Source organism: Onychomys torridus, chromosome 11 (assembly GCF_903995425.1).
Source record: "Onychomys torridus chromosome 11, mOncTor1.1, whole genome shotgun sequence".
Taxonomy (NCBI): Eukaryota; Metazoa; Chordata; class Mammalia; order Rodentia; family Cricetidae; genus Onychomys; species Onychomys torridus.
In genome coordinates this window covers 65,559,905-65,581,604 of record NC_050453.1, presented here as the reverse complement: position 1 = coordinate 65,581,604, position 21,700 = coordinate 65,559,905, and the positions used below count along the sequence as shown (strand labels likewise).

The following is a 21,700-nucleotide window of genomic DNA, read 5'->3' as shown; positions in this document are numbered from 1 at the left end:
AGAGCCGGGGCATGGACCTTCATCCTTCCAGAAGAAGATAACTGGGTTCCAAGAATGGTCCTCCTTGAGCTCAGCCTCTAGGAAGTCATATTCACATCTCCCCTCCAGAACAACTTACTCTGTCAGCTTTTGACTAGTGGATGATGTGGATGTGACATTTCAGACTTCCAAAGCTGTCACAGAAAACTTTGCATCTTTTGTCAGGGCCTTTGGGGTCACCTGGAGGAAGTCAGGACACAGTGAGAAGTCTACTTGCGGAGCCTTACACCTATCATGCATGGTGCCTGCCCAAGACCTGTGTAAAATCAAGACAGGCAACATTCCAGTGTGGATGGAAGAATCCATCCAAGGTGACATGGAGAAAGAGCTACTCCTCTGGTCTCCAAGTCTCTCAGCCACTCCATCAGAGGCACAAGGGACTGCCAAGGAGGAATCCAGGTAGCCAAACTTTAGAATTCTAGTGCCACCCAATCACAACTGCATCGAGAAAATGAGCATTTTGTCAACTTGATACAAGCTAGAGTCATCGGGACGAGACACTGCCCATTGAGAAAATGTCTCCCTATGATTGGCCTGTGGGCAAGTCTGTACATTTTCTTTATTAATTGTTGATATAGTGGGGCCTATTATGGGTGATGCCAACCGCCCCCCCCTGCAGGTGGTCAGAAAGCAGGCTGAGTAAGCCAGTAAGCAGCGCTCCTCCACAGCCTCTGCATCAGCTCCTGCCTCCTGGTTCCTGCTTTGAGTTCCTGTCCTGACTTCCTTTGATGGTGAGCGGTGATATGGAAGTGTGCGCTGAAATAAACCCTTTACTCCCCAAGCTGCTTTTGGTCCTGTTTGATCACAGCAGTAGAAACCTAACATGATGCACAAAAGAACAATATGGAAAAGCTGCTGTAAGCCACTGGGTTTGCAAGAGGTTTGCAATTTCAGTGCCATGGTCTATATAGTCCTGAGCAGTGTTTGGAGTTTTTAATATTTTTTAATTTATCTTTGAGGATTTCATGGGTACATATAATATATTTTAATCATATTCTTCCCTGTCTGACTCCTCATGGATCCCACACATACATTCCCTTCCCAAGTTCATGTACTTTAAAAAAACAGTATCTTACTGAGTCCAGCGAGTGCTGCCTATATGTGCATGGGGGTGGGGCCATGGCTGGATTGTGGGCAGTCTGCCAGGGACCCCACTCCAAAACTAAAGCTGACTCTGCCGCCCTCAGTAGCCAGGAGTGAGGACTCTGGTGTGCACGTGCCCATCTGTGCGGACTGTCCTGCTGACTCCCAGCTTCTGTGAGCTCGTGAGTACAGCCATCCTGCCATGTCCAGATGCCGCTTCTCCCCAGCCCTCCCTAGTGGTCTCTAGCTCTTACAGTCTTTCTGTCTACTCTACCAGAGTGGTCCCTGAGCCTTGGCAGGGTGTGTGTGTGTGATACAGATGTCCTACTTATGGCCGAGCATCACACAGATAACCTGTTCTCCTCACTTGGGCCATTTGGAAGTCTCCGTGTAAACGGCCATGTTTTCTGAGCAGTGGTTTTTAATCTCAGGAAAGGACTTTTGTCCTATTGGTCATTGTTGGAACTCTGCTAGGAAAAGGAGCCAAAACTCAGTGGCTACTTTCTGAGAAGGTTGGAAGCCATCCAGATTTTCTTCTGCCACAGGCTCCTGCAGCTGACCTTGGAAAGTGCAACAAAGAATGACCTTGTACTCTTATCCTAGCTCTGGGACAACCCGGTTAGCCACTGCCTTGGTTTATGCCACACAGAGCACAGGACCAGGGCTCCTTGAATGCAGGGCTAGTACTCTACCAACTCAGCCAATCCCCAGCCCCCCCGCTATTTGTCCCTGGGAAATGGATGAAGCCCTCAACTTCCAGCCTCCCAGGACTACAAACCAAACATGCTTCATTAAAATTCTCCTGGCCCCCAGGGTTTATGCCCACAGCAACTTGAAGTCTGGACACTCTGTAGATCCTGTTTTTCAGTGGGTGGAAGAGGCCCTGGGGGCCCAGCACCGACATTCCACATCCCCCATTCACCAGAGGGCACCAAGAATCCCCGTCCAGAGAGCTATTTTGAGAGGATTCAACATCTTTCCTACAGGGAGTCATTACTCTCCAGAGAGGCCACCCCGATTCTGCTTGCTGCCCAGCTTAGTTGGAGGAAGCAAGCTTCCTGAGGCCCCGTTGTCTTGATGAAGCTCTGAGGTGTGGAGAGGTTCAACGCTCAGGCAAGCCAGAGCAGGGGTTCCACCCACCCTGGCTACCCGTGTCTTCCAGTGGCATCCTCTAACGTGTACGTGAAGGTGGTGGCCTTGGCCTGGAGGAGAGGGTAGATCTGCTGCTTCCAGAGGCAAGCCACACAAAACCTCAGCTCTTCCTGAGTCTCTCTCTCTTCCTTTGTGTGTGTGTGTGTGTGTGTGTGTGTGTGTGTGTGTGTGTGCGCGCGCGCGCGCTTCTGTGTATACATACAGGTAGATGTGTGTTTAGAGGTCAAGGTTCAACCTCATGTGTATTTCTCAGTCACTCTATACCTTGGTTTTCTTTTTTAAGTTTTTTATTATTTTCATGTGTGTTTGTCTATCAAGGTGCATGTCAGAGGACAACTTTCAGAATCAGGTCTCTTCCTCCACCTTAAGACAGGGTCTTTCAAGTTTTTTCATCCATGCTGCATCCTCCAAACTAGCCCATCCATGATCTTCAGGATGAACCTCCTGCCTCCACTTCCCTCTGTCTTCTCACTTTGGGAGTGTTTAGACTACAGATGTGTGACACCGCATCTGACTTTTTTGTTTTGTTTTGTTTTTGTTTTTCAAGACCGAGTTTCTCTGTGTGGCTTTGGATCTTGCTCTGTAGACCAGGCTGGCCCCACACTCACAGAGATCCGAGTGCCTCTGCCTCCCGAGTGCTGGGATTAAAGGCATGTGCCACCACGGCCGGCTCTGCAACTGACTTTTAACTTGGGTTCTGTGGGTCAGACTCGGGTCATCATGCTCCCACTTGCAAGCGCCTTTACCCACTGAGCCATCTTGCCATCCCTCAGCCTTGTTTACTTCCTGACAAGGGCTGTCTACTTTTGGGGGGAAATCACTGATTCAGCTGGGTTAGCTGGCCAGTGAGCCCAGCCCATCTTACGTCATCAGTGCTGCAATTACAAGCAAACATGCCACTACACCCAGCCTCTTCACACGGGTTCTGCAAATGACACTCATGTCCTCCTGCATGTGTGGCAACCCCTCTACTGGCTAAGTCGTCTTCACCAGCCTCACCCCCAGCCTTCACAGGATGGTGGGATAGAAAGTTGTCCTCTGATACCTGGACTGGCCTAGGTAAGGCTGGAGACAGAGCTGCCCCATGGACAAGGATGACCCACAAGCCAGAGCTCTCCCCAGAGACAGTGTGTACCTCATCGATCTCAGCCCTTTCTTGTCCTTATCTCCAGGTCCCCCGACTCGGCTTGGACTCAGCACTCCCTCTTCTGAGGGAGACAGCAGATACTTGCATAAGAAGCATTTGACTCCTCTCCAAAGCCAAGGTTTGTTCCGATGGCTTCGACTTTCAACCTCCTGTGTCTCCTTGAAAAGATGAAGTGCACTTTTGTACCACAGGACATGCCAGGAATAGCTCCCATGGAGGGGTGGTGGGCGGGGTGAGCATCAGGAAATGGCCACGCGGTCAGCCCAAGGGCTCCAAGGTACCATTAAGATGATGGGCGCCTTTTTCCACAGAGCCTGCACAAGCCATTGGCTTCATTAGTCATATCTTCCATGGGAGGTCACGAACAGAGAGCAGCTGTCCTGTGCTCCTCTTGCTGGCACACGGACTTTAGAGACCACACTTGGATCCTTGGGAGCAGAGGACACTGGGGAAAGATTTCAGTGTGCTCTCTCCAAGGTCACTAAGCACATCTCTGCCTGGAGGTCAAGGCTTCCGCAAGATGGACACAGACTCTACTCAGCCACCATCTTCCCACCATGACTACTACACCCAGTCTCTTATGTGCCTTGAGGAAGGAGAGAGACAACAGGTATGGGTCCCAAGGATTTTAATAAATCACCACAGAAGCAGGGCCACTCCTGTGGACCGGGAGCCTTGTTTCTCCTGACAGGCCCGAGCAGGGGTTTATAAACACAAAACATACAAACATTTGTTGCCAAGTTACAGTTACAGCTTTCACCCGTCAGGATCTAGGGATCAGGGCCTTCCCCTATGAGCTCCATCATTGTCAACCAACACAAAATGTAAGATCTTCAGTCCGACCAGTCAGACTCCCTTGTTCTTCCTGCGGTTAGGAACAGCCATAATGTTTTGGAGAAGTAGTAACAAACTATTTCTGTTGTTTAAGGAGGAGGTTGGTCAGCTATTGGAAGGTTCTCAGCTCCCCTAGGGCTTGTGAGCCTGAATTTTGTTTTACCTTTCAGGTAAAATGGAGTGTGAAGACAAAATGGCAGTACCTAGGACAAGGTGCTTTTGCCTGCTCCCTTCAGCTGCCCCTTCCCCAAGGTCTCCTAACATCACCCACTTCCCATCAAAGGAAAAACATCTGAGTATAGCATGCAAACAGCTACCACATTCGCCAATGACACAACCACTCTGTTGATGAGACACAGCATCAGGCTCCTTCGTCACGTGCAAGGGAGATTCAGGCATGTCCCTATCTGAAGAACTGGGGTCACTGTTCTTGGTCGAAAGTTGGCATAGCTAGGATTAGAAGTGAGGATTGTGGCTTCCAAGTCAGCAGAGCCTATGGCAGGGCTGGGGTTCTAGCTCTGTTGGTAGAGCACTTGCCTAACATGCATGAGGGCTTAGATTCAGTCTCCAGCGCTGCATAAGCTAGGTGTGATGTCACATCTGTAATCCCAGCGCTTGGGAGATAGAGGTTAGAAGATCAGAAGTTCAAGGCCATCTTTGGCTATGTAGAGAGCTGGAGGCTCTGCTTGAGCTAGGAACAAAAACAAAAAGTTCCGGGTATTTTTCCCATGAGAACTCCTGCCCACATGAGTGAGGAATAGTTAGCTAGTAAGGAGGCCCAAGAAGGACAGGGTTAGGCCTGGTTACCGCGCTGCCTCCTAGCTGGTGTTTTTGGTTGGTCTCCAGATTGAAGGCTGGGTCCAAGGAGAGAGAGAGATCATGGGGCGTCCTTAGGCAGCATCAGACCCTCCTTCTGTGGTCTGTGGGGAAAGGGAGGAGCCAAGCCTTACCCTGCCCCAAGTCTGCCCCACAGGTTCTCTGTGATCCTCCAAGGGAGCATATTAAAACAGGCATTGCCCCACGTCCACCTTCCGGATGGGGAAATAGAGCCCCCACAAGGGCATGGGACACGAGAGATTCATAGCGTTTGCAGTGGTGGAGAAACTGCCATCCTCTGTTCCCACCTTTCCCCTGTCTGGAAGAGCCAGTCCTGACCTCAGAGGTGCCCAGCTCTGCCTTAACTTGAGCTGGGCACCATCTCTGAAGGACATTGGCCAAACAGTACAACTTACCCACCTTGTCTGAGAATCACTATGTGGAGCCATTGGGGTCATATTTGTGTAATGATTTGTGAGTCATTAAAGACTGGCAATTATATATTTGGGCTCAACAGGCAAAAGCGATTGCCTGCAAGCCCCCACCCCCACGAGTTGTCCTTGGACCTCCATACATGCACGATGGCATGCATGTACACTTCATGCACATCCATATATAAATAAGACATGATTTTAAAAAACAGTACTTAGAGTTGGGGAGATGATCCTGGGTCAAGTGTTTGCTGTGTAAGCATGAGAACCAGGGTTTAGATTCCCAGAATGCACGCAAAGCCAGACTCAGTAGTGCAAATCTATAACCCCAGCACTCCTACAGCAGGATGGGATGCAGAGACAGGAGGATTCCCCCTAAGCCAGTGCACTCATCAGCCTGGCATACACAATGGCCAATCAGAGACCCTGTCTCATGAGGAACGACACTCAAAGTGTCTTCTGACCTTCACACAAGCGTTGTGGCGTGTGTACTCACACAAACGGGCACCCATGCATACACACCCACCACACACAAAGATGAAATCAAAATGGCAATTTCTCATCCTCTCATTGCCCAGGGATGGGTTGGGCTGCTGGGCTCCCAATGTCCCTTTCTCATCCCCTTTGGAATGCTCAGCCTTCTCCCCTGAAATATTTTAATTATCCTTGTTTACCATATCGACCAGCTTTTGAAGGTCTGTCTGTGTAAACACCACAAAGATAAATTTCAGCCCAATTCCCACGTGATTTATTCAGATCGGGAAATGCTGAGGGGGCCTATGTGAGTGGGCTTTGGCTGCCCCTTGGGTGCTCAGAGGAGGAATTCATTACCCCTGACCTTTCTGAAGGAGTGCAGTGGGCAAGCCCTGTCCCTGGAAATGAACAGAACGAGGTTTTCTGTGTCATGCGCTGCCTTCGTAGACTGCAGCTAGAACTGAATGGGCATGCATCATTCTTCCAGCAAAGAGGAAAACAGAGCAGAGTGACCCAAGCTGGATAGCCTGTCCATACTCCAGCAGCAGGCAGGGAGAACTAAAAAAAAAAACAAACAGGCATGGACTCCTTGAGGCCTCAGAGATTCCCACTGGTCAGCACTGCTCCTCCTGAGAGAGACCAGGGCCACACAGACACAGACAGACAGACACACACACACACACAGACACACACAGAAACAGACACATACAGACACACAGACACGCAGACACACACACATACAGAAACAGACACATAGACATACACAGACACACAGACACACAGGCAAAGACACACAAACACAAAGACACACAGACACATAGACTCATACAGACACACAGACATACACAGACATGCAGACACACACACACACAGAAACAGACATATAGACACATAGACATACACAGACACATACAAACACACAGACATATGCAGACACACAGACACATACAGACACACACACATACACACACACACACATGAGCACGCGCGCACGCACACGCACATGCACACACACACACACACACACACTCAGAGGCTTTCAGCCCTGAGAGCACCACAGTCCCTGTCATCAACCCTCCTGATCCCTGTACCAGGGTGACTCGTGACTCTCTGGCGTCAGGTGTATCAAATCTTTGCATATGGTGACAAGACGTTGTCATCTACAGCAGTGGTTCGCCCCTGCCTAGCGCTGCAACCCTTTACTATAGTTCCCCGTGTTCTGGTGACCCCAACCATCAAATCATTTTCATAGCTACTTCACAACTGTAATTGTGCTACTGTTATGAATTGTAGTGTAAATATCTGATATGCTGGATATTTGGCATGTAACCCCTGTGAAAAAAGGGTTGTTCGACCATCAGAGTGGGGGTCTGCAACCCACAGGTTGAGAACTGCTGATCTACAAAGCTCACACTAGAGAACCACACAATCAAATTACAAAAAGAAAAGGAAAGAAAAGAAGTGGGAAAAGAAAAGTAAGAAAGAAAACAAGAAAAAAGGAAAAGAAATTCCCTGCAAAAGATAGAAATCCCAGTCTGGGGAACAATTCCAGGTGGAGATCGCTTGCTCTGTGAGCAAAGATATCAGAATATTTTAAGCAAGTTTACAGTTTTGTATTGGGTCAAATCCACAATGGTCTTTGGACACAACTGATGAGGAGATTTTTACCCCAGAGACTGGCCACCCTGACATATGGAGAGTGAGGTCACCTCAAAACCAGGCTTCAGTGAAGGTAACATCTGAGCTCTCCAGTCCATCGTTAATGTCTCTCTGGCCACTTCCTGCCATGCTGACCTGTTTCTCTTCCCTTCCTGTCTCTGGGTCTATCACTACTGGTCATGTGTTTCTTATAGTCAACACAGAAGCCGGGGCACTGAGCGGTTTTGGATGAGGGATGTGGCACACACACCCTCCCTAGACTCCCTGCTCATGGCCTTGCTGAAACTCTCTCATTTGAGTTTCGCCTCCTCTTTGTCTTTCCCTTTCCTGTGTTTTCTTGTTCTCTGTTGTCACGACATTGAGTACTTTGTTCCTTTCTGTTCCTATATTTCATCGGTTTGAGAGTTAGACGTTCTGTTTCTATTTGTTTGGTGATAGATTTTTAACTGACCAGCATTTCTGTCCCTCAGCCAAGGGATACGTGGGGCTTAAAACTATTCAACTCTACCAAGCATGATGCATGTCTGAGGCAAGAGGATCATAAAGTCAACAGGAGGGTCACAAGTTCAAGTCCAGCCTTGGGCTCCTGGATCAGAAAAACAAACAAACAAACAAACAAGTTTTCTGATTTCAATCAATCATTTAACTGCTATGGATATCGTTCTGTATGCTGTGAATGTGTTGCTCTGATTTGGTGGATAAATAAAATGCTGATTGGCCAGTATCCAGGCAAGAAATATAGTATAGGCAGGATAAGCAGAGAGGAGAATTCTGGGAACAGGAAGGCTGAGTCAGGAGTCGCCAGCCAGACACAGAGGAAGCAAGATGTGAAGGCAGAACTGAGAAAAGGTACCAAGCCACCTGACTAAACATAGATAAGAATTATGAGTTAATTTGTGTGTAAGAGCTTTTCAATAGTTAGCATGAGCTAATGGCCGAGCAATTTTAATTAATATAAGCTTCTGAGTGATTATTTTATAAGGGGGCTGTGGGACTGGGGGGCTTGGCGGGACCCAGAGAGAGACTTTCCAGCTACAATTTAACGTTTCCTATGACATTGATAATCTAGTATTTCAGTTCTACCTGACTAACTCCTTCCATGGTTTAGTATTTTCTTAGAAAATAAAATCTCTTTCTAAGAGAAAAGAGCACTAAAGTCTCTTTAGCTGGAGTGGACCTCTGGCCTCCCTCTAAGTTCGGTCTAGCTACATCAAGAGGTCATGTCTGAATCCTTCTTCTCTCCTGGAGCCAGGGGGCAGAAGCAACTACTGAAAGGCTCGTACAGAGTGGAGACTGCTAAGATTAGAACTGTCACCTTGATACCCTCTGGGATCACGTGGGAGGCAAGCTCCCGGCCAGCTTCTAAGGGAGTTCCTAGACTGTGCTAGCTGAAGTGGGAAGACCCACTCTAATGTGAGTAGCAGCGGCCCACAGGCTGGGGTCCCACACTGAATACCGAGGAGGAAGGAAGCTGAGCACCAGCATCCATCTCTCTCTGCTTTCTGACAGTAGATCCCATGTGATCTGCCCCCTCACGCTTCTGCCGCCACCCCTTCTGTACCACACCCTCCCGTCACTCCTGACTGTACCCTCCCACTGTGAGCCGAGATAAATCCTTTCCTGCCTTAGGCTGCTTTGTCAAGTGTTTTTGCCACAGCCACAAGACAAATAACTAGTACGTGTGCTGTTAAAGGAAACATGGTACAGAACCTTTCAAGAGGAGTCCTCCCTAGACCTGAGGAGAGTCCTCACCACTAGGTAGCTTGGCCTCCGAGTGCCTGCCACTCAGAGCTCATCACACAACAGAGGCATTGACGGTCTTGTGGACATCTCTTTCTGTAGCTTTATTTCCAGGATATCCCTCAATTGGTGGGCCTAAGCTTGAACCCTAGAGCCCACGTAAAAAGCCAAGTGTGATGCCTCCTGCTTGTCATCTCAGTGCTAGAGGCAGATCCCTGGGGCTTGCTGGCCAGACCGACCGACCTCCTCAGTGGGCTCCATGCCACTGAGAGACCCTGACTCAAAACAAAATGGTAGATGACATGTGAGAGGAAGGAGCAGAGAGGCTGTCACTCTACCATCCATGCTCACACAACAAACAAACAGCAAACAACAACAAACCCAGATCTATGGGCTGCCAAAATGGCTCCATAGGTAAAGGCACCTGCCACCCAGCCTGGGGACCTGAGTTCGAGCACCAGGACCCACCTGATGGAAGGAAAGAAGTGACTCCTGCAAGTGGTCCTTTGAAATCCACATGTACCTTCTCTCTCTCTCTCTCTCTCTCTCTCTCTCTCTCTCTCTCTCTCTCACACACACACACACACACACACACACACACACCACAAAACAAAAAATTAAAATGTAATAAAGTTTTTTTTTTAAAAGTTGGAGTCTCACTCTGTAGCCCTAGCTGGCATGGAACTCACAGAGATCCACCTGTCTCTGCCTCTTGAGTGCTGGGATTAAAGGTGTACACCCTCACACCCACCTTATAAAACTTTTTAAAAAGGATTTACTTCTAAATTTTCTCTAATTTTAGCCTGTACCTTCCTCTAGAGTCACGAGTTTGAGAAGGAGGGATCTACCCAGGGTTTTGCCAGCTTTGGCCATCACTGACGCTGATTCGAGAATCCCCAGTGCAGAATATGCTGGAGGATGCATCACGCTGACCAAATGCCTCCCAACGCCAGTGCTCAGGCATGCCCTTCCTCTCCAGAAACTAACCTCATTGAGCTCACCTCAGCAAGCTGACCATCCCCTGTCTCCTCTGTGGCCAGCTGCTCACTGTGTGGTCACATGACTTCTGAGAGCAACTCTGTCGCTCCGGAGTTGTGAGACCTTCAGGAAGTGCTCTAGTCCGTTTCTGTTACTAGACTTAACAGAGGAAAGTTTATAGAACTTTTAAAAATTCCATGGATGTGCGTGTGTGTGTGTATGTGTGTGTGTGTATGTGTGTGTGTGTATGTGTGTACATGTGAGTGCACGTATGTTTGAGAAAGAACCATATGCACATGTGGAGGACAGAGGATAACTTCCAAGACTCAGTTTTTGTACTTCCACCATGTGAGTCCCAAGGATGGAACTCAGGTCATTAGCTTGCTCGAAGGCACCATCTCACTGGCCAAAGGGGAATTTGTAGAGAATAGCAGTTCATGGCTGGGGGGATGGCTGTTGGTAAAGCGCTTATCTTGAAATCATGAGGCCCTGGATTAGACGCCTAAAACCCCCATAAAAGTCTGGGTGTAAGCCGGTCATGGTGGCGCACGCCTTTAATCCCAGCACTTGGGAGGCAGAGGCAGATGGATCTCTGTGTGTCTACATAGTGAGTTCCAGGCCAGCCAAGGCTATGCAGAGCAACTCTGTCTCAAATTTTAATTAATAAATCAGTTCATTAAAAAACAAATCTGGGTGTGGTGGTACGGACTTTTAATCCCAACACCGAAAAGGTGAAAAAGGTACTAAGTGTCGTTCCTCAGACACCGTCCACCTTGAGACAGGGTCTCTCACTGGCCTGGAATTTATCAAATGGGCTGATTGGCTTGTCTGGTCTCTGCCTCCCCAGGGCCAAGGTCATAAGGAAGCAAAGCCACGTCTGGCGTTTTTTTCACGGGAGTTCTAGGGTGGATTTAGGTCCTCATGTTTACATGGCCAGGACTTCACCAACTGAGCCATCTCCAAAGCCCAAACGGAGCCTCTTTGATGGTAATTCTGCTGATCAATTGCTCACGAAAGCACAGCCTTGGTACCCAGGCTAGCCTCAGTTCCGCTAATGCATGGCTTGAGGATTAACGTTTCTCATTCATGACAATGCGGGGCTGTGCTCAGCCAGGGCAGTGAGCTGCTCCAATGTGCTGGGTCTCAGTTTCTCTGCAAGATGTTTGTCCCCAGAGTCAGGGGGGTGAGTGGGAAGGACAGCGGGAAGTAACGAGGGTTCAGCCCTCCAAATGACACTGTCCCTTCCTTCTGATTTCTGCCTCTCACTCAACACCTTCACATGCCTGGCTGCCAGCCTCCTGAGGACATCTGGGAGCCAGCAGCATTTGGCCTTTGACCCTCCACAGTCTTGTCTCTTGAACTTCATCTTATCTCCTATCTGGCCTTTGACCTCTGGCTCCCACCACAGGCCTGCTCATCCTGAGAGTCCTGTCATAGACCTGGATGTGGGTGTGGTCCCACTGGTGATGGGAAAAAGAAATCCGGAGCAGGGGGCGGAGGCAGGAGACACCCAGGAGGTGACGGAGGTCACAATGGAGGGGTCCCTGGCAGCTGCTCATTTTCAAATCGAGAGAACATCTGTGGATCTCCATGTTGTCACCAAAAAACACAAGCACGGCTTGAGTTTCACAATCCGCACAGCTTGTTTCGTGCGCCTTTGACAGGTCTTTCGTGTACCTGACAGTGGCAAGATTTCCCCCCAGGAAGTTCGGGGGCATGTGCCGCACCCCAAGGCCCCCCTCAGCCCGGTGACGTTATCCTGACATTCCCAGGCTGGTGACACTGTGCTGTCACCTTTCATGTGTCACCTTTCAGCAGATGTAGCTCTGTGTGTGTGTGTGTGTGTGTGTGTGTATGAACGCGTCCAGGTGGTTGAGCCATGTCCCTGGCTGTCTCTCCTTCCTACTCTAAGAGGATGAGGACCCTTGGACCCTCTGACTCATGGATTCTGCTGTCCACCATTAATTTCCCTGTTGTGGCCACTTTTCTGTTTTCGTTCAATGTCTTTCTTCCCCCAAGAGGGCTTTCCCTGGAGCCAATGGGAACATGAAGACCAGCTGGGTAGTGTTGTCTACCAGGCTCAGGAGATGGCTCAGTGGGTAAGCGTGCTTGTTAAGCAAGTTCTGTCTGGACCCATGTAAAAAGCTAGGCAGAGTGCCTGCTGTCATTCTGGGGGCAGAGGGGTTTGCTGCCCCCCAACCTGGCTCCAGGTTCGGTAAGAGATCCTGTCTTAAGGGGATAAGGCTGTGGTAGAGCAGACCACCTGAGGTTCTCCTCTGACTTCAGCACATACAAAGACACATACACCCGCATACACATGTGCACACATTTATACAGGCACACACAGGCATACATGCATGCATACATACACATGCACACACACATTAAACACACACCAGCTTTGGGACACGAAAGAACCCCTCTGACACAGCTTTAGACCCAGGTAGCAAGCTGGGAGCCTCAGTTTCCCCGTGTGGGGGGTGAGGACCATGATACCCACCCTGTGGCGTGAGAAAGTGGATGCCAAGTGTCAGTGTAGAATGCCTTTTCACTGGGTGACAAGGAGGCAATGGTGTGGCTTGTTCCGCTCTCTCAGCATTCCCAGCATGGGGTACAAAAGTCAAGGTCTTCAACTCCCACCAGAAGGCCCACCAAACCCTCAGGCTCCAGGTGAAGAAAGGGACGATCAGAGAAGACAGCTGACTGCCCCGTGGTCACCTGCTGCCAAATGGAAGAGCTGCGTGTGATTCTGGATGGGAGCCCCCTTCCCTTCAGTAACAAGCTATCTCCATCCTTTGCTCCCCGCCCCCGGGTGAACTGGTCCCCTTGGGGCTCCTTTATTCCCTGGGGTCTTGGCTTATCTTCAGCCCCTCTAGTCCCCATCACTCCCCAGCCTGCAGCTCTAATGGGGAGTTTGTCCAGATGGCCATTGGCTTGCCAGCCCCACCTCCACCCATGTGACCCTCTTGGTGCCAAGGGCCACCAAACACATGGGGGCCCCCCCCCAGAAGGTCTCCCAGGCAAAACTGGGACAGGAGCCAAACAGTGGCTCTGCGCCCTCCTCCCACCACGGTGGCTCTGGGCTGGGCACTGCCCTGGGAGCCAGAAGGAGAGGCGGTGCTGTCCCTGGCTGCTCCCCAGCGCACAGGTGCTCTCTACAGCCCAGGAAAGGGGGGCTGGGGGCTGGGCGGCAAGGCCACGGGTGGGTGAGGAGCTGCGAAGAAGTATCTGTTGTTTCCTCCTCAGGCTCCGGGAACAATTCCCCTTTGAGCTTCTTGGCTGAGCTAGCTGAGAGCGTCTCTCTCCAAGGCTGCTCTTGACAGAGTGATTTATCTGTTTCGGTAACTTGGCCTTCCTGAGAAAGTGAGACTCTGCGCCAGGCGGCCTGGGGACCAACCTCGGGAGCTGGAGAGCATGTTCCTCAGGCTCAAGGGCGGACCCTAGGTTCACCTCCCTGCCTTACTGGGGGCAAGTAGGTGAGGGACATCACCAGCCAGAGGCAACCTGGCACCTGTAGGCAGGTGGCTCCTCCTCAGCTTTCCGGCCTCTGATTGCACGTGGGTGTCCTTGGTCCATTTTATACCTGGGGAGACTCGAGTCACCCGTTACTGCCACCCAGGGCCACAGGAAACAGAGGTAGAGGACCGGACTGGAACTCAGAGCTCTGCCTCTTTCATACCCACCCTCATCTACCTCAAAAAAGGACTTTGAACTTGATCCTCAGGTGGACGCTGACCAGTGTGGCCTCCTGAGCTGGGGCCAGGCCTGCCTGCCCTTCCCAGCCTTCCTTCCTTCACTTCAGCATCATGCTCCAGCCCAGACTTGCCTTTGTCTCCGCACAAGCCAGACCCACTTGCTCATCTCCCACATCCCAGGCAAGGACCTGAGCCTGGCATGGCCTGGCACTGAGGGAGGGTTCCGTAGATGTCTGGGAAAAGAAGGGAGGGGAAAGGAGGAAAGAGGAGAAGAGGGCTGGGAGAGGGCAGGTGACTAACTCCTTGCAGGTGATATCCCAGGAACCCCAGGCCCACCGTGAACCTGTAAAACTGGCTGCCTATACCTCAAATATCCCATTTAAAAGAAAGAGAAAGAGCCCGGATGCTATAGTCTCTGTCCTGAGCTCAGCACCAGGATCAGGACACGAGGTTGCCACCTACCTTCCCCAACCTGGTCCCCGACTGCCCTGGGCTGTGGTTCTGAACTGAGTTCTGCAGCCTAGCCAGCCTCCAATGGGCCCAGCTGCGTGCTACTCTGCTGACTTCCCAGCCACGGGGCCCTGGGAATTGTTCTCATCTGGAACCCCAACTGGAAATACACTGGAGTTATGGCAGCAGAGCCCTGCTCTAACCACCTCTGCAGGAACCCACAGTGCCTCCTTGGAGGGGATGCACATTCCCACATTGCCCTGCGGCTCCATCATCAGCCAGCAGGGTCCACAGCCACAGGCCCAGTGCAGAGCCCTCGGGCTCCCCAGAACCTGGCCTGCTTGTTCCAACCACTCAAGCTGCAGCATGCCCAGTTTGTTGGATGTGTGTGTGTGTGTGTGTGTGTGTGTGTGTGTGTGTGTGTGTCTGTTGTGTGTATATGTGTATATTTGGTGTGTGTGTATACATGTGTGTATCTGGGGTGTGTGTATCTGTCATGTGTATATGTATGTGTGTCTTTCCTATGTGTGTGTATAGCTGTCCTGTGTGTGTATCCACGTGTGTTCGACAGAGCATGTGAACAGCAATAACAATCCCAGCACTTAGGGAAGACGGCTCCGTTGATAGTGTGTGTCGTCCAAACATGAGGACTGGAGTTTGGGTCAGGTTACAGGGAAAGGCACTCCCTTCCAGGCCTGACAACCTGAGCTGGATCCTCAGACCCACGTGGTGGAAGCACAGAATTGGTTCTGCAAGTTGCCCTCTGACCTCCACGCACATGCCATGGCAAGCACATGCCCTCACATGTTCAGACACACACTTTACACACACATACACAAAAAGCATATATACATAGACACATGTAGAAAAAAATTAAAGCCAGGTGGGTATAGTGGCTCATTCAGAAACCTGGGTTTTGAGAGGTATATTCAGGGGGGCAAGCAGGCTAGCTGGACTACCTCAAATCCACAAGCTTTGGGTCCAGCAAGACACTCCGTCTCATAAACAAAGAGAAGATTACAGAGGAAGTCCTGCAACGTCAAGCTCTAGCCCCCACATACACCCATGTGTACATATGTAAGTACATGCACACTCATGCAGACACACACACACATACTACACACACACAAACTTTTTTCTAATTTTTCTAATTTTTAAAAGACTTATTTATTTATTGTTTATATGCATGTCTGTGTTCCCATGTGAGTTTGTGTGCACCAAATGTGTATGAAACCTACGGAGGTCAGAAGAGGGAATCGGATGATCTGGTACCAGAGTTACAGGCAGTTGTGAGTTGCCTGCTGGTGGTGCAGGAACAGAGCTTGCGTCTTCTACAAGAGCAATGTGCGTTCTTAACAGACAGTCATCTTTCCAGCACTCATTTTATAGGGTGTGGGACCCTAAGCCAGAGAAGAGTTCTTTGGCCTTTTCTATAGGAAATCACTGCTTACCCAGCCCAGCCTGGAGGCTACAGCCTGTAGTTCCGGTTACTCAGAAGGTTGAGGTACAAGAGTCACAAGTTCAAGGTTTGCCTGGGATGCAGACTGAGTAAAAGCCAGTCTGGGCAACTTAGGGAGGTTTTGTCTCATTAAAAAGTAGGAACAGGGATGCAGTTCAGCTGGTAGCGTGCCTACCGATCCATGTAAAGTCTCAGGCTCTGTCCTCAGCACCACACGAACCAGGAATGGTGGTGCACGCCTGTAATCCCTGCACTCCAGAGGTGGAGGCAGGAGAAGCAAGCACTCTACACCATCCTCAGCTCTGTAGCAAGTTCAAGGCCAGGCTGGGCTACTTGCCTCAAAAACACAGAGATAGGGAGAAGGGTTCTGGAGCCACAGCTCAGAACTTAACAGGCACAGGGTGCCAACTTCAGTGCCCAGTCGTGGAAAGGAAATACGCTGGCAGGCAGCCCACAGAGGCTTCTGCAGAGTGAAAATCAATTCTATCTGTGGTTTATTTTTAACTGTAAGGTGACCGACCCATTGCCGTTAAAAGCAAGATGTTTGTGTTTACAAATCACATTCTCATGACCCAACCTCAGTGTTCTGCAGGTTAGACCTCCTTCCGCAGGCTAGACCTGGGAGAAAGTGAGGAGAGAAAAGAAAGAACTGGGAAGAACCAGGACTTGGTCGTTTCTTTTTTCTACCCTGCAGTGCTCCCCAAGTCGGCCTGGAATGTTCTATGTGACATCTTTCAACTTGGCAGCATCTAACAAGTTCCCATGGATGTTGCTCACTGAGGCAGGGAGGGGCCAGAGGCAGCCCAGTGAGGTGGGCAATGCAGGTCCCTGATAAAATAGGTCCAGAGCATCAGGACGCCAAGACCCATTTGTGGGGGAATAACATCTCCCTCTAGTGGCTACATAAGATATTGCAGTTTAGCGTTGCAGAACCAATGTGTTTTCTCAAGAGCTAAAAGGTTGTTGTAAGGGGTGGGAAAAATTAAAAACAAGGACTGTCTGACCCACACTGGGGAGAGTGCTCAGTCAGTGGGGGTACTTACTGTGCAAAAATGAGGACCTGAGTTCAACTCCCCAGCACCCAAGCAAAAGCGCTGCATGGATCTGTAACCTCAGTACTGGGGTCTCTGGAACTCACTGGCCAGTTCCTGGATCTGCAAGATACCCAATCTCAACAAATAAGGGGAAGAGCAATAGGAGACTCTAGCCAGTGCTGACGGTTGACCTCCACACACTTGCATATACACTACACATACCACCATCTGAAAATTTTAAATAATAAAATAAACCGTGCAAGCTCCCATGACCGTCTCAAACATTACAGAGCTTCCCCTGTGGAAAGAAGCATACATTTTGAGAAGAGGCCGGAACTTGGGTGCAGGGAGCCCACTTAGCCCCAGATAGTGTTAGAAGCACAGAGAGCAGGCCCTACTGGGCACATAATGCACTTCTCACACACAGGCCAGCTTTGCTTCCCAAGGACCCCCACAAACTTTCAATTGAGCCCCCTCAATTCTGACTCGTGTGTGTGTGTGTGTGTGTGTGTGTGTGTGTGTTACGCATGTGTGCTCAGGTGCACTTCCTTGTGTATGCATCTGTGAAGGTCTGAGGTGGACTCCTGATGTCCTCCTCCATCGCTCATCACCTAGTCTTTGGGTCTTTTCTCTGAACTTAGAGTTCCTTATTTCCGCTCTGCTGGCCAGTGAGACCTGAGATCCTCCTGGTTTAGCTGCAGCCCCACAGCACTGGGGTTACCCACATGCATCTCTTTGTCAGGTTTTTACATGGGAGCTGGGGGTCTGAACTCAGGTCCTCACGCTTGTAGAACATACACTTTACCCACTGAGCTATCCGTCGTTCCAGCTCTCAGAGCTAGGATTTCAGTTTCTAAGTAACTGTTCCAGCAGAGAAAGAGTCAAAGAAAAGGCAGGATGCTCCTGAGCTGTGTGTGGAGCCAGGAGGGGTACTGTTCCAGAAGATGGCAACTGACGGGAAGGAGGGCGCCACCAATGCTCCGATGGCCTCCTCGGGAACAACTTCAACCAGAATTAGTAATGAATGCAACGGCTTAGCAGCCATGGAATAAAATGAGAGTCTGTAGGAGCTGGTAGGATTGCCAAGTGGTTAAAGCACTTGACACAACCCCACTGGGTGGAAGGAGAGAACCAAATCCTGCTGGTTATCCTCAGACCTTGTGTGTGCTGCAGCATGCATGCACCCCCTCTGACCTCTTCATGTGTGCTGCAGCCTGCATGCACTCCCTCTGACCTCCTCATGTAAGCTGCAGTGTGCATGTGCCCCCTCTGATCTCCTCATGTGTGCTGCAGCATGCATGTGGACACTTATGAATGTGGTGCACATATATACATGCAGGTAAACACTCTCGCCTGTCAAATAAAACTAAATCTTAAAAACAAAACAAATTTTCATTTTAGGTGGTAGATGTATGTATGAAAATATATCAGACGGTAAAAGTATGAAATCTAATATGAAGCTTCACGGCTCATACCTATTCTGACTATATAGAAGTTTACTGAGCTGTATGGTCTTTGAGTCTGGTTAATTTCTGTGTGTAATGTTTTATTTGCAACTTTTTTTGTAACACAGTTTAAAAATGAAAGAAAACATATCTATGACTTCGCAGAGATACCAACCATGGATTGGCATTCCCAGGGACCCCCTGCAAATTTTTGATGGAGCCCCCTCAATTCAAATTGTGAGTTAGTGAGGTACACATGTTAAGGAATAGGTGGACATGTGGGGACATGGCAAGGCTTGTCCTAAAGAAGTCTACATAATCAATGAGAAGGAAGGTGGGGTCTGGAACAGTCACTAAACACCTTGGGAATAATCATTTCAATCGAGAATCACCAACGGGTCTGGCAAGATGGCTCAGTGGGTGAAGGAGCTTGCTACCAAGGCTGAAGACCTGCGTTCGGTCCCCCAGACCACATAGTAAAAGGAGAAGACTGACTCCCACAAACTGTCCTCTGACCTCTACACACATGCTGTGACATAAGTAAATAAATACATAATTTTTTTAAGAGAATCATCAGGTTGGACAAGGTTCAGCCATTCAAAGCAAGGTTCACACCCAAAATGTCCAAAAGGAATCATCAGTGGACATCAGTGGACATCATCGGTGGACATCACCGGTGGACATCATCGGTGGACATCAGTGGACATCATCAGTGGACATCATCAGTGGACATCATCAGTGGACATCATCAGTGGAACAACAGTGGACATCATCAGTGGACATCACCGGTGGACATCACCAGTGGACATCATTGGTGGACAACAGTGGACATCATCAGTGGACATCATCAGTGGACATCACCGGTGGACATCATCAGTGGACATCACCGGTGGACATCATCAGTGGACATCAGTGGACATCATCAGTGGACATCATCAGTGGACATCACCGGTGGACATCATCAGTGGACATCACCAGTGGACATCATCGGTGGACAACAGTGGACATCATCGGTGGACATCATCAGTGGACATCACCGGTGGACATCATCAGTGGACATCACCGGTGGACATCATCAGTGAACAACAGTGGACATCATCGGTGGACATCATTACTGGACAATAGTGGACATCATCGGTGGACATCATCAGTGAACAACAGTGGACATCATCAGTGGACATCATCAGTGAACAACAGTGGACATCATCAGTGGACATCATTACTGGACAATAGTGGACATGGAAAAGTGCAATCTATTAACTTCCATCTGGCTGCCGCAGCTCCAGCAGAGTCTCGGAAAAAAAATAAAACAAAACCCCTTCGCTATACAACATATGCAGCAAACCTAACGCTTGCGTCACTTGTTGCCAACGCGCTCTCAGAGGGCGGCGTGAGCGAGCCGCAACGAGGGGCGCCTGGAAGGGACCCCGGGCACCTGCACTAGCTTCCCAAGCAAAGAGGGCCCGCGTGGATCCAGTCCTGCTTCCCATCCACGTGTCTTCCTTCTGCCACGGCTCTCAGAGGAGCCGGGAGTTTTGAGAACAGCCAGCGGAGGGCTGAGGGGGGTGGGAGGGAAGGGGGAGTTCAGATATTGAAACCAGCAGTCACAGCGCCTGAGCTCCCGAGCTCATCTGACTTGAGTTAGCAACCCCCCACCCCGGCGCCTTAGAAAAAGTGTTGGAGACTGGCGTGTGCTCTGATCCCCTAGCTGGAACTTTCCAGTAGGGGTGCTTTATTTCTTCGGAACTGGGGTGGAGGAATCTGCGATATTCCCAGCTCCTCTCCTCATGAGTGGAGTCTGGGTCGTTCGGTGTGCACCCCCACCGCTGCGCACCCCTGCCCTCCCCATCCCCACCCCCACCCCCACCCCTGTCCCCCAACTCCCAGCGTTCTCTGGTTTCCTGATGGAACTTTCCAGGAGGAGTGCTTTCTTTAACTCAGAGCTGAGCTGGGGGAGAGTTTGTGATCGCTCGGGGCAATTCCCTCCAGGGTGGTGTCTGTCCCCACTATCCTCAGGGGCGGGGTGCACGCGGCGGGGGCGGGAAGGCGGGGGACGCGACGACCGGGGTGTGCCCAAGCTCAGCGCGCGGGGGCGCTGTGCCATCCCGGAGACGCTGATGGATTGCAGGAGTGCCGGCGTTCGCCAGCCGAGGCAGCACGGCTCCGCGGACTTTTTTTCAAACTCCTCTCATCAATGAGACTTCTAGGAGGAGCGGGAGGCGGCGGCGGCGGCGGCGGCTACAGAGGACGCGGAGGAAGGCGAGGAAAGCATGAAAAGAAACTTAGTCTCACCACAGATACTTACTAACTATGAGGGGTAAAACTAACTTTATAATGGAGAAATCAGACACCCTAAATGTTCCTAAAATGATACAAAAATCCCTTTCATGGACTTCCTGCCTGAAGTTCTTGAGCTAAATTTGAATTTTTCTAAGATTTGCTTACTTTTATTTTATTTACAGTGTTTTTGTCTGTCTGCTGGTATGGATATTTTCCACATATGCGCCTGATACCCAAGGAGGTCGGAAGAGGGCTTTGAATCCCCTGGAACTGAAGTTACAGGTGTTTGTGAGCCAGCATGGGTGTGGTGGGGACTGAACCTGGGTCCTCTTTGAGAACAACATGTGCTCTTAATTACTGAACTATTTCTCCAGCCATGTATAAGCCAAATTTAATCAAGAGGAAACAAAACTCAATAGAGGGTGCATTTTGTAAAATAACCAGCCAGCACACTTCAAAAATAATAATAATGCTCAAAAAAAATGATGATGATGGTGATGGTGGTGATGGTGGTGGTGATGGTGGTGATGATGGTGATGGTGGTGATGGTGGTGGTGGTGATGGTGGTGATGATGATGGTGATGATGGTGGTGATGATGGTGGTGATGATGATGATGGTGATGGTGGTGATGGTGGTGATGGTGGTGGTGATGGTGGTGGTGATGGTGGTGGTGATGGTGGTGATGATGGTGATGATGGTGGTGATGATGATGATGATGGTGATGATGGTGGTGATGATGGTGATGGTGGTGATGGTGGTGATGGTGGTGATGGTGGTGATGGTGGTGATGATGGTGATGGTGGTGATGGTGGTGATGATGGTGGTGATGGTGGTGGTGATGATGATGGTGGTGGTGATGATGGTGATGGTGATGATGATGATGGTGATGATGGTGGTGATGATGGTGATGGTGGTGATGGTGGTGATGATGGTGATGGTGATGATGGTGGTGATGATGGTGGTGATGATGATGATGGTGATGG

The 21,700-nt window shown here is 50.0% G+C and overlaps 1 pseudogene; it reads left to right on the top strand.

Moving 5' to 3' along the window:
- LOC118592900 overlaps window positions 1-12,014 on the top strand; it is a 64,729-nt pseudogene extending 52,715 nt beyond the window's left edge.
- The last annotated feature ends 9,686 nt before the right edge of the window (window positions 12,015-21,700 follow it).